Source organism: Capsicum annuum, chromosome 5 (assembly GCF_002878395.1).
Source record: "Capsicum annuum cultivar UCD-10X-F1 chromosome 5, UCD10Xv1.1, whole genome shotgun sequence".
NCBI lineage: Eukaryota > Viridiplantae > Streptophyta > Magnoliopsida > Solanales > Solanaceae > Capsicum > Capsicum annuum.
In genome coordinates this window covers 113,799,518-113,818,748 of record NC_061115.1, presented here as the reverse complement: position 1 = coordinate 113,818,748, position 19,231 = coordinate 113,799,518, and positions in this window count along the sequence as shown.

Here is a 19,231-nt window from a genome sequence, read left to right as displayed (position 1 = left end):
TAATCATCAAATTTTTGAGGAGGCATGATATGAAATGAGAGTAAGCCAGGAGTTAGAGAAGATTCAAGGTAACTAGACTCTATAACCCGAAATAGGATGCAAGAAATAAAAACATTCCTAAATTCCTTATATTCTCCCCCTTATAAGTGTGGCATGCTACACATCCATAAAAAAGACTCAACTCGATTTAGCTTTATAGATACCCAATGACCTTAAACCGTGCTCTGATACCAAGTTTTACATGACTCAAGCCCAGGCCTAGCCATAACGGGTATCTCAAGCCCATCAGGGGCTAGGGACCACCACCTTAGCCTTACCTCAAGAGAACAATAAAAGTAAACAACCGAACCAATGATAGATAAATGATACAAAAATAAAATGTAAAGAGTCAAAACAAGACATTAATAACATACCACTTCAATCCATGAAAGCCTCTAATATAAGAGTACTAACTAAGTCTGGAAATCCCTCAACTATGACCATAAAAGATCTAAAAGTAATACTAAAACAATAGTAGAACTAATGAAATGACCAGCCTTTTGCAAGATGGAGGCTCATTACTTCACAACTGATCAACAAAAGTACTCAACCATCTAACACTGCACAGGAGCAGGAGAAAAGTCATCCAAACCTACATCATGAAATAATGCAGCGTCTAGGGATAGTCAGTCGGGCGAGCACTAGCATGTAACTCAAAGGATTGGGATAGAATAATGTAATTACAAAAATCAAGTCATAAACCATATGCACCACATTCATATACATATATATAGGATGCTAGGATAGGGAGAAGGTTCATGAACCTGAGATTTTAAAGTTTTAACCTGAACTATGTAGCTTGATCTGTCCTAAAGGAACACATGGCTATATAGGTCCAGTTCCTCCTGCTGGAAGGGCCTCAGTGCATGTTAGTTGCATGAGGAAAAATCAAGGAAAGGATAGAGACACCAAAGTTATAGCCCTTCTAAAAAATATATAATTTGTGCACCAAGCATATTGTTTCATAGTCCCCCAACACCGGCAATCATGGTTTTCAGTGTTGATCCCTGCGAGACCTACACCTTCACGATGAGCTACACAATTCCCTTTATGCCCAACCAGTCTATATAACAAAACTTACTCCCAAGTTCTATTTAAAATCCAAAACCAAGGCCACAAGGAAATGAGAAACCATATTCATTCATTTATATTTTAATGCAATGTAATGGGATCAAAATATAGGTTAAACTATGCAACTATCCATATTCAAAATCAAGTTTACAAAATGGATCGAGGTTAATGTAATTATCTAGCCAATATTTCCATCAGTTTAGTGAAACCAGTGTCCATCATTCCAAACATTAATGCAATACACCAATTTAGTCCCACAAATCATAAATTAAAGCATGAATAAACAATTTAAAATAAGGGAAAAGCTATTCAAGAAATAACCATCAAAGCCCCTCTACCGAATTTCAAACCCACAATTTAAATCACATGAATATCCACTCTATTTATTATATAATATAAAATTAAATTTAGGAAAAGAGAAACATGCTTGAAATACAAAGGAAATCAAACAAAAATCAAAGTTTAGAGCTTGAATATTGAATTCTCTGTAAAACCCTTGAGCTTTCTTAGGGTTTTTAGCTAAAGAGGAAAAAGAATAGTTGTAATATTTGAAAACTAAATGGAAAGGGGTTATTTTATTTTTAAAATTTGGGCAAGGGGATACAATACCAAAATCCCCTCACTCCAAGTGAAAAAAATAAAAACTAGATAAAATTTACACAGCGACGTGGCACGCTGCTATTGCAAAGGGTATCTTTCATTCCATACCCTTATTTTAGAGGTTACCCTCTATGGTATTCTACTATTTCGGAGGCATACTACATCAAGGTACCAAAATGACCTGGAACCCCTTCCAAAAATTTTGAAATTTTCCCAAAATACCCTTTTAACAGCCCTTAACATAATTCAAGTCAAAAATTGACATTACACATGTCGGAGAGTCAAAAATAAATTCATTGAAATTTTTTGAGGTCTTAAATACATGCTATCAACATGTCCTCTAAGGTCCAAATGGTCCTTTCTACTTGACCATCTATTTGTGGGTGATAAGTTGTACTAAGATGAACTTGTGTACCAAGACCCTTCTGAAATGTTTTTCAAAAATAAAAAGTAAACTAGGTACCTCTATCTAAAATGATAGTCAAAAGGACTACATTCAATTTTACCAACTCCCTAAGATAGAGAATAGCATAATCTTCGGTTGAATCCAAAGTGTTAATTGGCAAGATAGGTTGACTTGGTCATTTGATCCTTGATAACCCAAATAGAATCATACATCGACGATTGTGTGGAAACCTTGTAATGAATTATATATTCCTCACTTCCCACTTCCAAGTAGGAATATTGATATCCTGAAGCATACCACCGGGTCTCGGGTGTTGAACCTTAACTTGCGAGCAATTTGGACACAACCAAAAATTTTGCGATATTCTTTTTCATTCCATTCTACTAATAGAATTTTTGTAGATCACGGTACATCTTAGTAGCTCCTAGGTGAATACAATATCTAGAACCTTAAGCTTCATCAAACATTTGTTGTCTCAAGTCATCGATATCTAAAACACTTAGCCTGACATGACAATGAAGAACACAATTTCTCCCATGGGATAAAACCTCAACCTTCCAACGCTGGATTACTTCTTTCAACCTAAGAAAAATAGGATCTCTATTTATGTTTTCCTTCACCTCAGCTTTCAATGAAGATTTTGAACCATTATTAACCAAGATATTACCTTCGATTGAATCAACAAATTGAACCCCCAATCTAGAAAGCTGGTAAACCTCACAAACTAACTCTTTCTTTTTATCCTTAATGTGATCAACGCTCCTCATAGATAACCTACTAAGAGTGTCAGCCATAACATTGGCTTTACCCAGATGGTACAAGACACTCATATCATAATCCTTCAACAACTTTAGCCATCTTCTCTAATAAAAAGATTTAGATCTTTCGTGTTGAACAAATACTGAAGATTTTTGTAATTAGTGAACACATCAACATAAACCCCATAAAGATAATGGCTCTAAATCTATAAGGAAAAAAAACAATTCCCAAGTAATGATCAAGAGTCGGATAGTTCTTCTTATGAGATTTGAGTTTTCTAGAGGCATATGTTATAACATTTCCCCACCGCATTAATACACACAAACAAGTCCAACTCTTAAAACATTATGATAATCCACAAACCCATCTAAACCCTCTATTAGAGTCAAAACTAGAGCGAAGGTGAATCAAGTCTTCAACTCCTAAAAACTCTTCTCGTAAGAATCAAACCACTAGAATTTGACTTTATTCTTAGTAATTCTAGAATGAGAGAAGCAATAGAGGAAAATCCTTCAAAAAATTATCTGTAGTAATCGACTAAACCCAAGAAACTCCTAATATCTAATGAAGAGATGGGTCTAGGTCAGTTCCTCATTACTTTAGTATTTTAGAATCAATTCAAATGCCTTTACCAACAATTATATGACTAAGGAATATAATTGATTTAAAATAGAATTCACACTCGATATTAGATGCTAATTTCAAAACTCATTACGATTGCTCGTACTCTACTATGAAGTTCACCTCAAAATTAAGCATATTAGCTGATATGTCTGAAAACACAATATGCTTCTATTTCTATCTCAAAGTCTTGATTTCTTATATAAACTTCATGGCTTGTCTGAAATCCCATATCAAAATTGAAATTCTAATTATACTGCAATGCTTTTGAAACTCAAAATAGTAAAGTTTAACTTTTTGCAAACTAAATACTTAATGCTGAAATTAAAATCTTTTATCAACTCATGGAAACTTCAAATCAAATTGTCAAAAATCAATGCTCAAGATCACTTTAGTAGATAAAACTTAAATAAACATGAAAATGTATGCAAAATAATACACAACTCATGATGAAACATCATAAACTCAAGCATAAGAAAAATGGGGATGAACACTAGTTATGAAAATCTCAAATTCTTTAAAAAAAGTCAACTTTTGGTCACAAGGATGAAAGGTTATCCTTCTTCAAACCCCACATAACTGGACTTAGTGAATTTCTTGAGGGAAACTCAAATTTAGACCTTTCATTGCTTGAATTTTTGTGAAAACTCTTCTTTTGTATTCTTGGGGGTGTTTTTGTAGAAGAGGGTCGGCTAATTAGAGTTATGAGGGTGGGAATTGTGTTATACATGATTCGGAAGTCATTTAATAGATAAAATACCAAAAATCTCTTGACCCTAAAGTAAAAAAAAATAAAACTAGAACTTTTTTGCCCTTGGGTGTGCACAAATCCAGGGGCATGGCATGCCATTAACGCAGCTCACCTAGAGCGTAGAACGCTCTTATCATGAAACCTTATTGGTTTGGGGTCCTAAACACGTTTCAAAATTTGAAAACACTTCCTAATGGTCCCGTTACCATCCCTTATCATAATTGCACTAAAAAATCATCACTAAACACCAAGGAAGTATAAAAATAAAATCATAGAAATTTTAGAGTCTAACATTATTTCCCTCATGGGATCATTTGTCCTTGATTTAAGGTCGAGAATAAATAACGTCCATCTCATGGGATCGCTAGTCTATGATATGAAACTTACTTTACTCTAAGACAAAAAACATCTAACTGAATTTCTAAAATTGATTATGTTTCATAATTAGAATCACGTCTAGATAAGGTACTAACTAAACTGACACATATATAAAAGGTAGACATGCATAGGAATCGTATGGAATAATGTAGACATGATATGCATGCTAATAAAAGATATAACTGAATTGAAATGATAAAACTTCTATCATGAAATGGATTTTGAGCTAACTTCATAGACTATAAGGAGTTGATTCATGCTGAGAGTTTAGAAATCACTTGAAGCATTCATGACACAATCATACATATAGAACTGTGAAGCGATAGCTAATGCAATAATATTTCCAAGAGTTGCTAAGAAGGAAATATGAGTTTCCTCATACTATCCTTATCATAATTTCTAATAACAATCAGGGAGAAGAATTTTGGGCATGATCTGAATATGGAATTTGAATAAAAAATCGCAACATTGCTACAACTATATAACATGGAATATAAGAATATCGAATAGGATTACTATGCCTTAGTCGATGCAACTGTTAACTTTCAAGCTTAAAAACTGTCACACCCCTTTTTAACCAAAAATATTAATTTTAAATTTCGAAAGGGTTTTTATTTATTGAAGTGACAAAAGATTGAAATTTTTTTTCGAAAAAGAATTATTTACATTTTTAATCAGAGTCGCCACTCGACATAATCCGGTGTGCCAAGTCACCTTAGAAAATCCTTTTCAAAATAATCTGTCTCTTTAAACTGGTTTGCAAATAGAGATTCCTATTAAGGAATTCTATTGACCGAGGGGAAGGTGTTAGGAACCCCTCAATCCCGTGGTTCGACCACGGTCGCTTCGTGGAGAATATCGGCTAATTTGACACTACCAATGTATAACCCACATAAAACACACAAAAACAATCATTCAAAACAAAACAAATCCAAAATCATAATGTTCAGTCCAATTATACAATCCAAAATAGAAATATACGAAAAATATAAATCCTATTCTAAGCTAATCCTAGAGTAAGATCCACCAGATGCCTCGGGCCTTTGTCACGAACGTCCTTTGGGTACAAAATACTTTAGGGAATTTTTCGGTGAATAAACACAAATACCTCGGGACATTCCCTGGCCAAATGATACATTCGATCCAAAAGCAATATAGCCAAACCATTTAACACACATTTTAAGCATTCAATATTCCATAAATCCCGAATTAGCCTACCCGAACCTAAACTTTGCCTATTAAGTTTCTGGCCTAAAATATGCGCCTATCGAGTTCACAAAATTGATATTTATTCCGAATTAAACAAAAGAACAATAAACCAAAATTTACCTAAATTCACCCTTTTCATCAATTTTTAAATTCTGCCCCAAATTCCCTTTTAACACTAAATTTCCACATTTCACGATAACCATTTCAACAATCCACAATTATTTTTTCAATAAAATCAAACAACAATTTGATATCACCCAATATTCAATCATGCCTCACACAAATCAAACACGTATAATGAGATGAAATAAGAAGAGTTAGAATTAGACCTCGAAAGAAGTTTTTGAGATTTAGGATTACTCGGGTGGAGAGACAGAATGTGAGTCCATGAACCTCAACTCAGCCTTAACATGACTAAACATGACTCTGTATTGAAAAATATGACCTGAACAGATTTGACGACGATGGAATCATACAAACCAAGACAAACCTTATGAAACCGAGAAACCGGAACACAATTTCAACCAAACTTCACTGGAAACGCTGGAAAAACTAAAATAGAGTCACATTTTTAATGGATTTTGGATCTAGTTTCACCGGTCTACAACTGGTGGATCTGATTTTAATGTTATTCTTGCATAATCTTGCCGGAACTGACCCAAAAAGATTGGTTTTGATCGAGAATGAGCGGACAGAACTGGTTTTTAGTTTGCAGGACTTCATTGTCCAGCGATGGTTTAACCAAAGCAGTCCTCTGGTTCCTAGCGGGCCTATCTGAAGCTCGATGAGAGTCACGATGCCGAAACACTGATGACATCAGTGATGGATCACTAATTTTTACTCATCTTCCCTCTCACACCGTCTCTCTTAACCGATCTCTCTATCTTAATCTCAATCTCAATCTCTCTCTTCTCACTTGATGTCTCTCTTTAATTCCCTCTCTCCTCTCTTTATTTTGATCTCACTATGTGTGCGTGTTTTCTATAAAAGTGGAAAAAAATAGTGAGAATGTTACTGTGTGGAATCTCATGGAGAAGATGGTGTGAGATTTGGTCTATGGAAGAAAATGGTGTCTTCTCTATTTTTCTCTGTATTGTGTGATGATGGTGAGTATTTGTATTGAAAAAAATGGAGGAATCTGTTCTATGTGGGGCCCTTTATCAATTTGGAAAGGAAATAAGAAAAAGGAATATCACGTGGGCCCCAAAAGAAAATGGAGTCTTTTGAGTGCATTTTTGTTCTCCTTTATGAAAAATGGAAAAAGATCAAAAAGAATCTTTCAAGTGGGGCCCTCTTCTATTTTGTGTCTTTGTGAATTGGTTTCCATCTTGAATAAGACGTGAGGGGTAGGGGAATTGGGGCTATGTGGTGGTAAGTAGGGGGTGGGGTAGGTTGTTATGATAAGGTGTAAAGTTGGTTAGGATAGGATTAAACAAGATAGAATTTGTTAGGGATTATGTTAAGGGTTGTTATTTTTTGTATTTTTGTGGGGTATAATCACATGGATGAAGGTGTGTGGTAAGGTGAGCTAAAATGAATAAAATTAGGCTTAGGAGGGACAAAATTAGGTGTCTACAGCATGCCCCCTTTGAATGTAAACATGAAGTGTTTTCAGACAAAGAAGTAGACAACGAGACAAAATTTTGTCCTGATTATTATTCAAAAAGAATGAAACAGAAGAAAGAAGGACAACCACATCTTGACTTAGGACACTCCTACCTACCCAAGTTGTGAGGCAATCAAGTCATAGGTATCTCAAAGGGTTGGAAATAGAGTGACTATATCGAGTTGGAGAGTTAAGTAAGGTTCATCGAGGTTCTGGTCCGCGGCTCTGTCATTACGTCAAAAATAAAAATTACAAGTCAAAACGTAAATGCTCAGATTTCCATGATAAACTTGGTATCAATTACCATTCCATATTTAGTCATGTAAGCATGCATTAGATATGCATTCTCATTATGAGAAACTCAGCTTATCAGAAATCTCAGTCATATATTCATGAACCAGTTAACCATGCATTAGATATTCATGCTTAGTATGATACATTCAGCTTATCGGTCATGCTAGTCACGAAGTCATGTCTCAGTTGTTCATGATCAGTATGTACTTCAGCTTATCATTTCCCCCATCTCATTCAGTCCCATTAGAGGACGAATATTCCCAAGAGGGAGATATTGTAAGACCCCACAAAATTTCTAAGCTTAATTTAGTCCTTTATGCTTGTTAAAGGGGTCCCATGCTTAGAAAATTTTAGCTACGTTCCCAAACTTAGTTTATTTTTGACATTCAAAAGTTGGCAATCTCATTTTTCCACCTTAATTTCCTTTAATGGTCTGTATTTTTATTAATTCATGATCAGGAAGGTCAATAGGTGTTCCTGGACAAGTTTTGGATTTTTTAGAACATATTTAGATCATGTTCAGAGTCCCAAAATAGTGGACAAACGCGATCATGGTGCGCCGCGTCACTAATCGAATTGGTCAACATTTGTGCAGGATTCCAGAGCCTAAATTTTTTAGGCTCGATGCGATCATGGTGCGACGTGTTGACTATCATATCACAACCATCAACACGCCGCATCGCTTGTAGCGTTGGCACCCAATTTTTAGTCATTAAATGACCGCATCTTTAAGGGGCAAAAGGGTCAATTTTTCTTCCTTATATAAACCCAATAACACCTGATTCAGCCATATTTCACCTAAAATATAGTGTTTCTTTCAAGCTTCTCTCAAGAAAAAGTTAGGGTTTCCAATTGGGGATTCAAATTCAATACTCAAATTCAAGAATATTTCTATCAATCTTCGTAAAATCAAGAACTAAGGTATGTAAAGTGCTGATTTATGGATTCCTTTCATCCATGAAGTCCAAGAACCCTCTTTCAAATTATAAAACATGATATTTATGTTGTGGGTTGTTTGTAACCATGTTTATCTTGTTGTTTGATTCTCAAGTTGGAATCTTTATGTATTTTTTTTTATAAAACTATGTTAGCATGCAAGTTGAAATACATGAATTGAGTTGTTTATGCTGTGTAAGTTGATGATTGCACCTATGCCCTAAGTTGTGCATGTAAGGTGTTTTACAAAATGCCTAAGAGGATAGAAATTGTGTATTATAGCTCAATTATGACTCAAATAATAAATGCATGCTTTACTCTTATGACCAATATTGACTTCTATGATATTGTGTTCATTATGAGTATTTGATGGAATGTTCATGAGATTAGGTTGATGAAAGTATGACACGTCTATATGCAATTCCATCCATGTACAACATTATGATAACCATGTGCTTCATGAAATCTCTAACTTATTGTATTATGAATTGTTGATATTGGTCACATGTTCAAGAAGTGTCAAGTCTTGTCATTTTCATGCTATCGAGTCCTAGGGGTACTTGAACCCGATAATTTAGCTGTGTGCCTAGAGCCAGTGTCAGTTTTCATGATACTCTCAATCAAGCCTTGATCATTAGAATTCAGTCAATTACATGACTCAGGAAAACTCAGTAATCTCAGTAACTTCGGTAATCTCAGTTACCTTAGTAATCTCAGTAATCTCAGTCAGTTATCAGATCTCAGTCGTATTCCGTCAGTCAATGAAAATTTAGTGAACTCTATTCAAATCAACTAAACAATACTACCAGTAATAGTTCAGTTCAGTTTAAATCAGTTTAATGTCTCTTCCATTGGGAGAAGGATTCAGCACCGAGTGAACCTAAGAATGGAGACTCACCTATTAGCCAGTAGTGGGTGTGATCCTTAGAAGAAATCCTTGTATTCCAGAACTACATAGCCAGCATAGGTTGAGATGTACCATACGATTTTAGGGATTATACACCTCATTCGAGTTTTCCTACTAGGTGGGGTTGACGGAAGAGCTCCCTGTCAGAGAGGGTTTACTCACAACTTGTCTTTACCCATGGCGCGGTACTGACACCCTTCCAGTTGGCGTTAAAGGTTGGACCCCACCAGTTCAGTTTTGGGGAATGTCGGTTAGATGATTACTTCCCACAGACTTAGTTTTGGATCCAGTCTGAGTAATAGAACTCAGTTTAGTTCTACGGCTTCAGGACTGTCAGATACAGTCGCTCAGCGCAGTACAAAACTCAGCTAGTTCAATCAGAATCAAGATTGTCAGACACAGTCACCTAGTTAATAGTATATTAATTATACAAAATTTATGTTACCAGTATTCAGATTTTAGGACTATCAGATACAGTCAATTTGATGAGTTTTTCATAATTAGAACTGTCAGAAATAGTCATTCCTTTATCAGTAATATGACATCAGTTCCTCAATACTCAATAGTCATTCAGTATCCATGTATTAGTACTCAGATATTAGTAAATCCACATTATCAGAATTCATAAGTCAGTGTTATCACGATCTCAGTTACCGTTATGTATTCATGCATGTATTGTCACATTCATATTATTTAGTCAGTTAGTATTGTTCATGCATATGAACCCCATCATTCAACCTAACTCACTTGCATACCAGTACATTCAATCGTACCGACGTATTTGCGCTATAGTGTTTTATACCATAGGTTCAGAAGCACGAGCTCCAGAGCATCCTTAGCAGTTCAGATATAGTCCGCTGTAGTAGACTTAGCAGTGAGTCCTCACTATTTGAGGATGTTATTATTTGATTATTTCATTCTTTCAGTACTTAGTTTATCTCAGTAGATGGAGTTAGTTAGGGGATTATCCCATCAACTCTTTATTCAGACAGTTCAGTTTTATAAGCTTTCAGACTACAACATATTCAGACATTTATTTCAGTTATTTTGGTATTATTATACCATATTTTCAGTTATGTATCAATATTGACCTTATGGCCTTAAAGTTCATGTTTCAGTATTTACGATATTATTATCATTATTCAATGCTCAGTTACAAATATCAGTCATAGGTTAGCTTGTGGTCCATTGGGATTATGAGCACCGTGTAGCATTCTGAGTACCAGATTCGGCGCATTACAAGAATCCATACCAGTCTAGCTATGAGTTCTACCATATTACTCAAACTCAGACATTACGACTAGTTTGGTTCAACTATAGTCAACGTAGAATCAATTAAGAACTACACTTGTTAGGCAACAAATAAGAATATAGCTCATAGTGAGTCTAGATAACTCATATAGTCCCAATCGTGATCAAAATAGGAACTCGGAAAAACACACTAGTCTTGCTACGATTAGGGTCCTACGACACATATAGATACCCTACAACTCGTAGGGAGAGCTCAAATCTGGGGTTTTAAATTATTCCCCCCCTCCAGGATCAATCGTCCCTAAATTAACACAGAACACAATCACGCATACCTTTAACAAAGAAAAAAAACAAAGATATTAAGAAATACACATACCTCAAGAATGATTATCCAAAGTAAAAAAAGGGATATTTAGACTTCATATCCTCTTTAGATTCCCAAGTAGATTCTTCAACCATATGGTTCTTCCATAAAACTTTCACCGTAGCCATATCCTTAGCCCTTAGACAATGGACTTTCCTATCCAAATTTTCCACCGGGACTTTCTTATAGGATAAGAAATCAAAAACACCAAACACTCTCCAAAGGAACGATCAAGGAAGGATCACCCACACACTTCCTCAATATCAAAACATTGAAGATCGGATGAATAGAACCCAACCTAAATGGCAACTCCAACTCATAAGCCACATATCCCACTCACCTCAAAACACAAAGGGGGCCAACATACCGGGGACTGAGCTTCCCTTTCTAGCCAAATTGTATCACTCCTTTTATGGGAGATACCTTGAAGAACACCAAGTCATCCATATCAAACTCCAAGTCCCTTTGCCTCACATCCACATAGAACTTTTGTTGACTTTGGGAGGTCTTAAGTATATCCTGAATCACCTTCACCTTTTCCATAACTTAAAGATACAAGTCAAGACAAAATAACCTATTCTTACCAACCTCAAACTACCTAATATGATACCTACACCTCTTACCATAAAGGTCCTCAAAAGGAGCCATCCTAATACTAGAGTGAAAACTATTATTATACGTAAACTCTATGAGGGAAAAATGATCAACCCAGCTACCACCAAAATCAAGCACACAAAACCTTACCGTATCTTTTAAAGTCTAAATCATTCTCTTCGCTTGACCAGCCATTTGAGGATGAAAACTGGTGCTAAGGTTCACCTTAGTCCCTAAACCTCTCTTAAAAAAATACCAAAAATAAGATGAGAATTGTGTACCGCGATCAAATATAATAGAGATAGGCATACCATGAAACTTGACGATCTCTTGAAGGAAGATCTTGGCACAATCCTCTGCTGAATAAGTAGTCTTCACTGATAAGAAGTGAGTGAACTTAGTCATATTGATTCTGAAAAATTAGTAAGAAAATCCATATGGATCACTTCCCACTTCCACATAGGCAACTCAATCTCTTGAGACAAACCACCAGGCCTCATGTACTCAACCTTCACTTGTAAAAAAACCATACACTTAGCCACAAATTTTCCACACCCACTTAATTTTATTCCACTGATAGATCTTTTTCAAATCATGATACATCTTCATCAAACCAGGATGAACAATGTACCTTGACTCATGAGCCTCAGCCAAGATTCTCTCTCATATAACATCAACATCAAGAAAATACAATCAACCATGGTACCTCAAGATACTATCACCACCAATCTCAAAGGCCATCACTTCTAGAGACCCATATTATCCGTGATTCTCATCAGAATAGGATTCGAAACTTACTTCTCTTTTACCTTACCATCCACAGAGGAATTTTCCTCCACTTGAACATTCATACCCCTATCCTCAGAGTCCAAAATAAGAACTCTAAGATTTTCTAAAAGGTGAATATCCATCACTAACCCTCGCTCTCCTTATCAACATGAGATAAGCTCCCCATAGATAAACTGCTAAGAGCATCAGTAACCATGTTATCTTTACTTGGATGATAATGAAGACTAATATCATATTCCTTGAGTAACTTAAGTCATGTCCTTTTCCTGAGTTTCAACTACTTTTGGGTGAACACGTACTCCAAGCTCTTACGGTCTGAGAAGATGTCAACATGAACCTTATATAGGTAATGGCACCAAATCTTTAAAGTAAATACTACCGCCAACAACTCTAAGTCATAAGTCAAAGATTATTCTCATGCACCTTCAGTTGCCTAGAAGCATAGGCCACAACCTTTCGTCGGTGCATTAACAGACAATCTTGTCCCATACGAGATGATCACAATACACAACAAAGCCATCAATACAATAATGTAGGGTTAAAATAGGAGTAGAAGTCAACTTATCCTTAAACTTCTCAAACTACCCTCGCAAGTGTCGAGCCATAAAAACTTCACCTTTTTCTTACTTGATCTAGTCAATGGGGCAGCATTTGAAGAGAAACTGTTCACAAAACTCTTGTAATATCTATCTAAGCCGAAGAAGCTCTAAATATCATTTAGAGTTATAGGTCTAGGCCTCTTCTTAACCACCATAACTTTATATGGATCCACCATGATTCCATCACTAGAAACAACATGATCGAGAAAAGTAACAGTATTCAACTAAAACTCTTCGAAAACTTAGCATACAAATATTGATCCTTAAGGGTCTGCAACACTAAATAGAAGTGATGGACCTGGTCCTCCTTACTCTTATGATAAACTAGAATGTTATCAATAAACACAATAACGAATAAGTCCAACAACTGATGGAAAATCTGATTCATAAGATCCATGAATGTTCTTGGTGCATTAGTTAAACCAAAGGACATCACTAAAATAGGAAATTACCATATCAAGTTTGGGAAGCAGTCTTAGGGATATCCACATCCCTAATCTTCAATAGATGATAACCCAACCAAAGGTCAATCATAGAAAAGTACTTTGCACCCTGCAGCTAGCCGAACATGTTATCAATCCTAGGAAGAGGATACTTATTCTTCACTATAACCTTATTCAACTATCGATAATTTATACATATCCAAACAGACTCATCTTTCTTACGTATGAAAAGCACAGGAGAACCCCAAAGAGACACACTAGGATGAATAAAGCCCTTATCAAGGACGTCACTTAACTACTTCTATAGATCTTTTAATTCAGTCAAAGCCACTCTATAACAAGGAATAAAGGTTGTAAGGGTATGCGATAGAAGATCAATCCCAAATTCTATTTCTCTATCAGGATGGACACTAGGAAGATCATCAAGAAATTCTTTGGGAACTCACAGATCATAGGCATAGATGATAAGGAGGGACCCTAAAAATTAGAATCTTTAACCTAAACAAAGTGACATAGACACCCTTTGGAAATCAATTTGCAAGCTCTTAGATAAGAGAGAAGCCTCTTCTTAGGCACTAGGGAACTCCTTTCCCACTTAATCATTGGTTCATCTATGAATTGGAAACTAACCCTTTGGGTCTTAAAATCAAGAGATACATAGAATGAATGGAGTCAATAAATCTCTAAGATAACATTAAAATCTAACATTCCAACTCTATCATATCCACCAACATTTCCATATCACATATACCTACTACACAACCCCTATAGACTCTCCTAGCCACATTAGAGTCACTCACTAAGGCATAAATAGAAAAAGGATCAGGAATAAACATAGGACAAAAACTAAAATAAATAAACATATAAGGGGTCATATAAGAAAGGGTTGACCCAGGAACTAGCAGATAATACACATCACAAGAGAAAAGTTTTAGACTACTAGTAATAACATTAGGAGATGCCTCAGAGTCCTAACAGGTGGCAAGAGAATGCCTACCATTCCAACTATTGCCAGAGCCCAAAATAGCACTTTTTGGTGCATGAGCTGAACATGCAGCAACTGGGACCTCATTAGCCCTAGTAGAAATATCATGGAGGGATAGTTCCTCTTAATATGGCTACATCTAAAACACTTATTTCTCTCCTCAAAACAAAAACCATGGTTCAACTGACCATAAAATTCGAAAGGAGGATACAATGGAGCTTATTGTGCCCCACGAGCCTAAGATTGGGCAGCTTGTGCCTTAAACCCAGTGTTTCCATGAAAGCAGCGATCATCGAATGGCTTAGGATAGGGAGCACTAGCTGTAGAATAAGAATAAAAATTTCTCCACTTCTTCTTTGACCATTACCTTCCATCTCCACCATTATTCGGATGGCCACCACCCTGCTCAAAATACCTAGACCTCTTACTTTGCCTTTCCCCTCTTTCAGCTTGTTTTTTGTTTTTATCTTTGATCTGCTATATATACACCACAGGCCTAGAGATATCTATGTCACTATTTAGCAAGGCAACTTTTCACTCTCGCACCAAGTCTCGAGAAAAATGCGAAACAAACTTCCTCATCCTAGTCCTCATGTTATACACTAGCTTAGGAGCATAACGGGACAATCAATGAAACTTCATAGCATACTTTTTCACCATCATTCTTCCATATTTTAGATTCACAAAATCCTCAACTTTGGCCTCCCTTAACTTTTTAGGAAAGAAACGCTCTAGGGAGGCACCCGAAAACTCATCTCTTAGTGCCAACTTTGCATCATCACCCCTAGAATGGTCCTAATCCTCATACCATTGATATGCTACATCCTTCAACTAATATGCGACAAATTTTATGCCTTTGGAGTCAGAAGCATGTATAACTCGGATGATCTTCTCCATCTCATGTATGAATCCTTCAGGAACCTCATAAACCTTAGATCCAGTAAAGGTCAGATGATTAAGCCACATAAACTATCCGACTTGAGTAACCTCAAAAGAAATTACAGCAGTACTATCAGGACACGACTGATGTGTTTGAGGTATCACCAACTAGGTCAACAGATTAATAGATCCATGAAACTCAACACTAAAAATATCTACTTGGGGCGGTGGGGCATGATCATCACCAGCCCGAGAATCTAGAAGAGGATTGGTAGGGATCAGTGGAACTCTACGTAGGGTATTACAATTAGGAGATGGAGCCCTAGATCGGGTCTGAACTTCATAAATAGGATGAGTTCCATCCATATTATCCTTATGTGGGATAGAAGATGTTCCGTGAGCATCAGATCTCTTGGGAGGCATGATCTAAAATAGAAACAATAAATATTAGAGAAGTTTTGACACCTTAAACTATATAGCTCGAAAGTAAAACATAAGAGGGGAAACATTCCGGAATGCCTCATAGCCACTCCCACATAAGTATGGTGCCCAACAAACCCATAAAATAGACTCTACTTGACATGGCTTTATGGACATCTAATTGACCATGAACTTAGGCTCTGATACAAAATTTTTCATGGACCAAACTACGGCCTGGCTGCGATGGGTATCTCAAGTCCATCGAGGATCGAAGACCACCATCTTTTCCTAGCAAAACAGAACACAACACACCAAATAATAGTTGAATTTTGAACACAAACAAAGATAGAAAGTTATAATTTCAAAGACATCTAAGAGTGTCAACATCAATACCCAATCCACAGTAACATCTACAAAGTCTCTATATAAGAAAACAACCTTCGTTGAGACATGCTCTCGACCCTGACAATGATAGTGAAAATAACAATGTAAATGTGAAGTCTTTAATTCTGATTTATGGAAGGAAAACCCAATTGAATGATCAAGTCTTTCAGAGAATGGAAGCTCACCAATTCATCATAATGACCAACTCTGAGATCAGCTATAATTGTGCATTAAAAGTAGAAGTGCCTTCAAACCCTGCATTATGTGGGGATGCAGCATCTTGAGATGGTTAGTGGGGTAAGCACTAGCATGTAACTCAGGATAAGGGTAAAATAATGTCATTCAAAAGTTTAATTTCAAACTCACCATACATATTCACATACATACATACACATATATAATAGATGCTGAGGTAAGGAATAAGATTTAGCATGATAGTAAAAGATTATCCTAGACTATATAGCTTAATCATCATAAACAAGCACCCACGGGCTATATCAGCTCTCCCTAATAAAAGGGCCCCAATGTGCATTAGCCGCATGAACCATAGGTATCAAGAAAGACAGGGGGATGCCTCGACCCCACGTCAATCCTAGATACAAATATATAAATAGTGTGAACTATGCACACAGTCTTAAAGACCAACCCTCATGTCGACAAATATGAGTTTCTAGTGTAGGTTATTCGAGACCCACACCTTTACGGCTTAGATACATAAACCCCACTAAGCCCAATTAAAACAAGTTTCACATAACTCATTCATTAACCAAGGAAATCTACATCAAGGAACACCACGTGCATCGTCATACCATTTAGCTTGCAAGATCATAATTATACCATTATAATTCCATTAACTTAGGGGAATATCTCAAACCCCTTTTGTTCATTAGATCAAATTAAAGAAATGCCTCAACCTCCTTTAATTTATCAAATCAAATAGGGGGAATGCCTCAACCCCTTTTTGTTTATTAAATCAATTTGGAGGAATGCATCCACCTACTTTAATTTATCAAATCAAATTGGGGGAATGTTTCTACCTTTTTGTTCATTAAATCAACCATAGCCAACAAGGCCTTTAAAATCCATGTTCATTATTTAACCAATTATGCAATGCAATAGCGTAGGTGTGTAAGTCAAACTAAGAGACAATTCAAGCTCACCATAAGCATTGTTATACCATTTATCTTGCAAACTCATAATCAAGCCATTATGATTCTATTAACATAGGGGAATGCCTCGAAACCCTTTCATTCATTAAATCAAATTGGAGAAATGGCTCGACCTCCTTAAACTTATCAAATCAAATTGGGGGAATGCTTCGACCCACTTTGTTTATCAAATCAAAATATAGACAACAAGACCTTTAAAATCCATGTTCATTGTTTAACCATTTATGCAATTCAATATTATAGGTGTCTAAGTCAAACTAAGAGACAATTCTAAAATTCAAAACCATTTACAAAAGTGGGTTGAGGAAATACAATTGTTCAAAACCAATTTCCAAGTTCAAAACATTAATTTGGGGGATTACCTCGACACCTATTCCTATTCCCACACCCATTCACCCTATTAGTTCAAAAACATTCAATTCAAAGCATGAACAACTTATGAAAAACATGGGAAAATAGTTCAAAGATTAACCATTCCAAAACCCCCAACCTATGTCAAAACCCAAAATCAAATCCATAAATTTAAACTATTTAAAACATATAGTTATTCACAAAATAAGATTTGGTGAAGAGTAACATGCCTAAAAGTATCACAACTATGGAGAGAAATCACCCTTGAGAGCCTTAATTCACCAACTTCCTTAAAACCCTAAGTGTTCTTGACCTTGGGGATTTGAGAGAGGTTGAGAAGTTATTTTGATTTATTTCAGAGCGATAATGATACCATAAAGGGGTTTAAGTTATAGGTTACAATTGAGGAAGAGGGAAAATATCCAAAGTGACCTTAATGAAATACTGAAAAATTATCCTCTAGTCATTATGGATGACCTTAAGACTTGAAGGGTCACCTTACGACTCATGACCTCCAGTCGTAGTCTAAACAGTATCCATAGACATCCACACTGGTCTGGCTATGAGTCGTACCATACAACTCATTCTCAGACATGTTCAATCATAGTCAAGGCAGAATCAATTAGGAACTATATTAATTAAGCCATAATAAGTATGATACAACTCATAGTAAGTCTAGAGGACTCGTATATTCTTAATAGTGATCAGAATAGTAATGTGGCAAAACACACTGGTCTGGCTACGATTAGGGTCTTACAGCTCATATAGACACCCTATGACTCTTAGAGAGAGTCACACTTTATGCAATGAGCTCAACAGTTAAGAATATTTTCACGGATAAAAAATCAAGGGTGCTACATCTTCACTGTCACCTTATTCAACAGGAATTTGTCTATGGACTTTTAAAGGGTCCTATCCTTCTTATGAATGAAAAAGAATAAAAGTACCCCACGGTGACACAAAAGGGCGAATAAAACACTTATCAAAAAGATAGTTCAACTTATCCTTAAGCTCTTTCAACATAAGTAGAGCCATTCTATAAGGAAGGATAGAGATAGAATGGGTATCCAGGAGAAGTTCAATCCCAGAGTCTATTTTCCTATCGGGAGGAATACTAGGAAGATCATCAGGGAAAGACTCAAGAAAATCATTAACCACAAGAACGGATTGAAAAGAAGGCTTTCAAGATTAGTATCCTTAACCAAAACTAGATAGTATAAATACCCTTTGGAAATAAAGTTTTTGTCTCTTAGATATGAAATGAACCTTTCCTTAGGTGCTAGGGAACTCCCTCCCATTCTATAACCAGCTCAGTAGGAAATTTGAAATGACACTGCAGGCCGATAGTCTAGAAAGGCTTAGCATGAAAGGAGCCAATCCATCCCCAAGATAACATCAAAGTCTGACATATCCAAATCTATTGGAT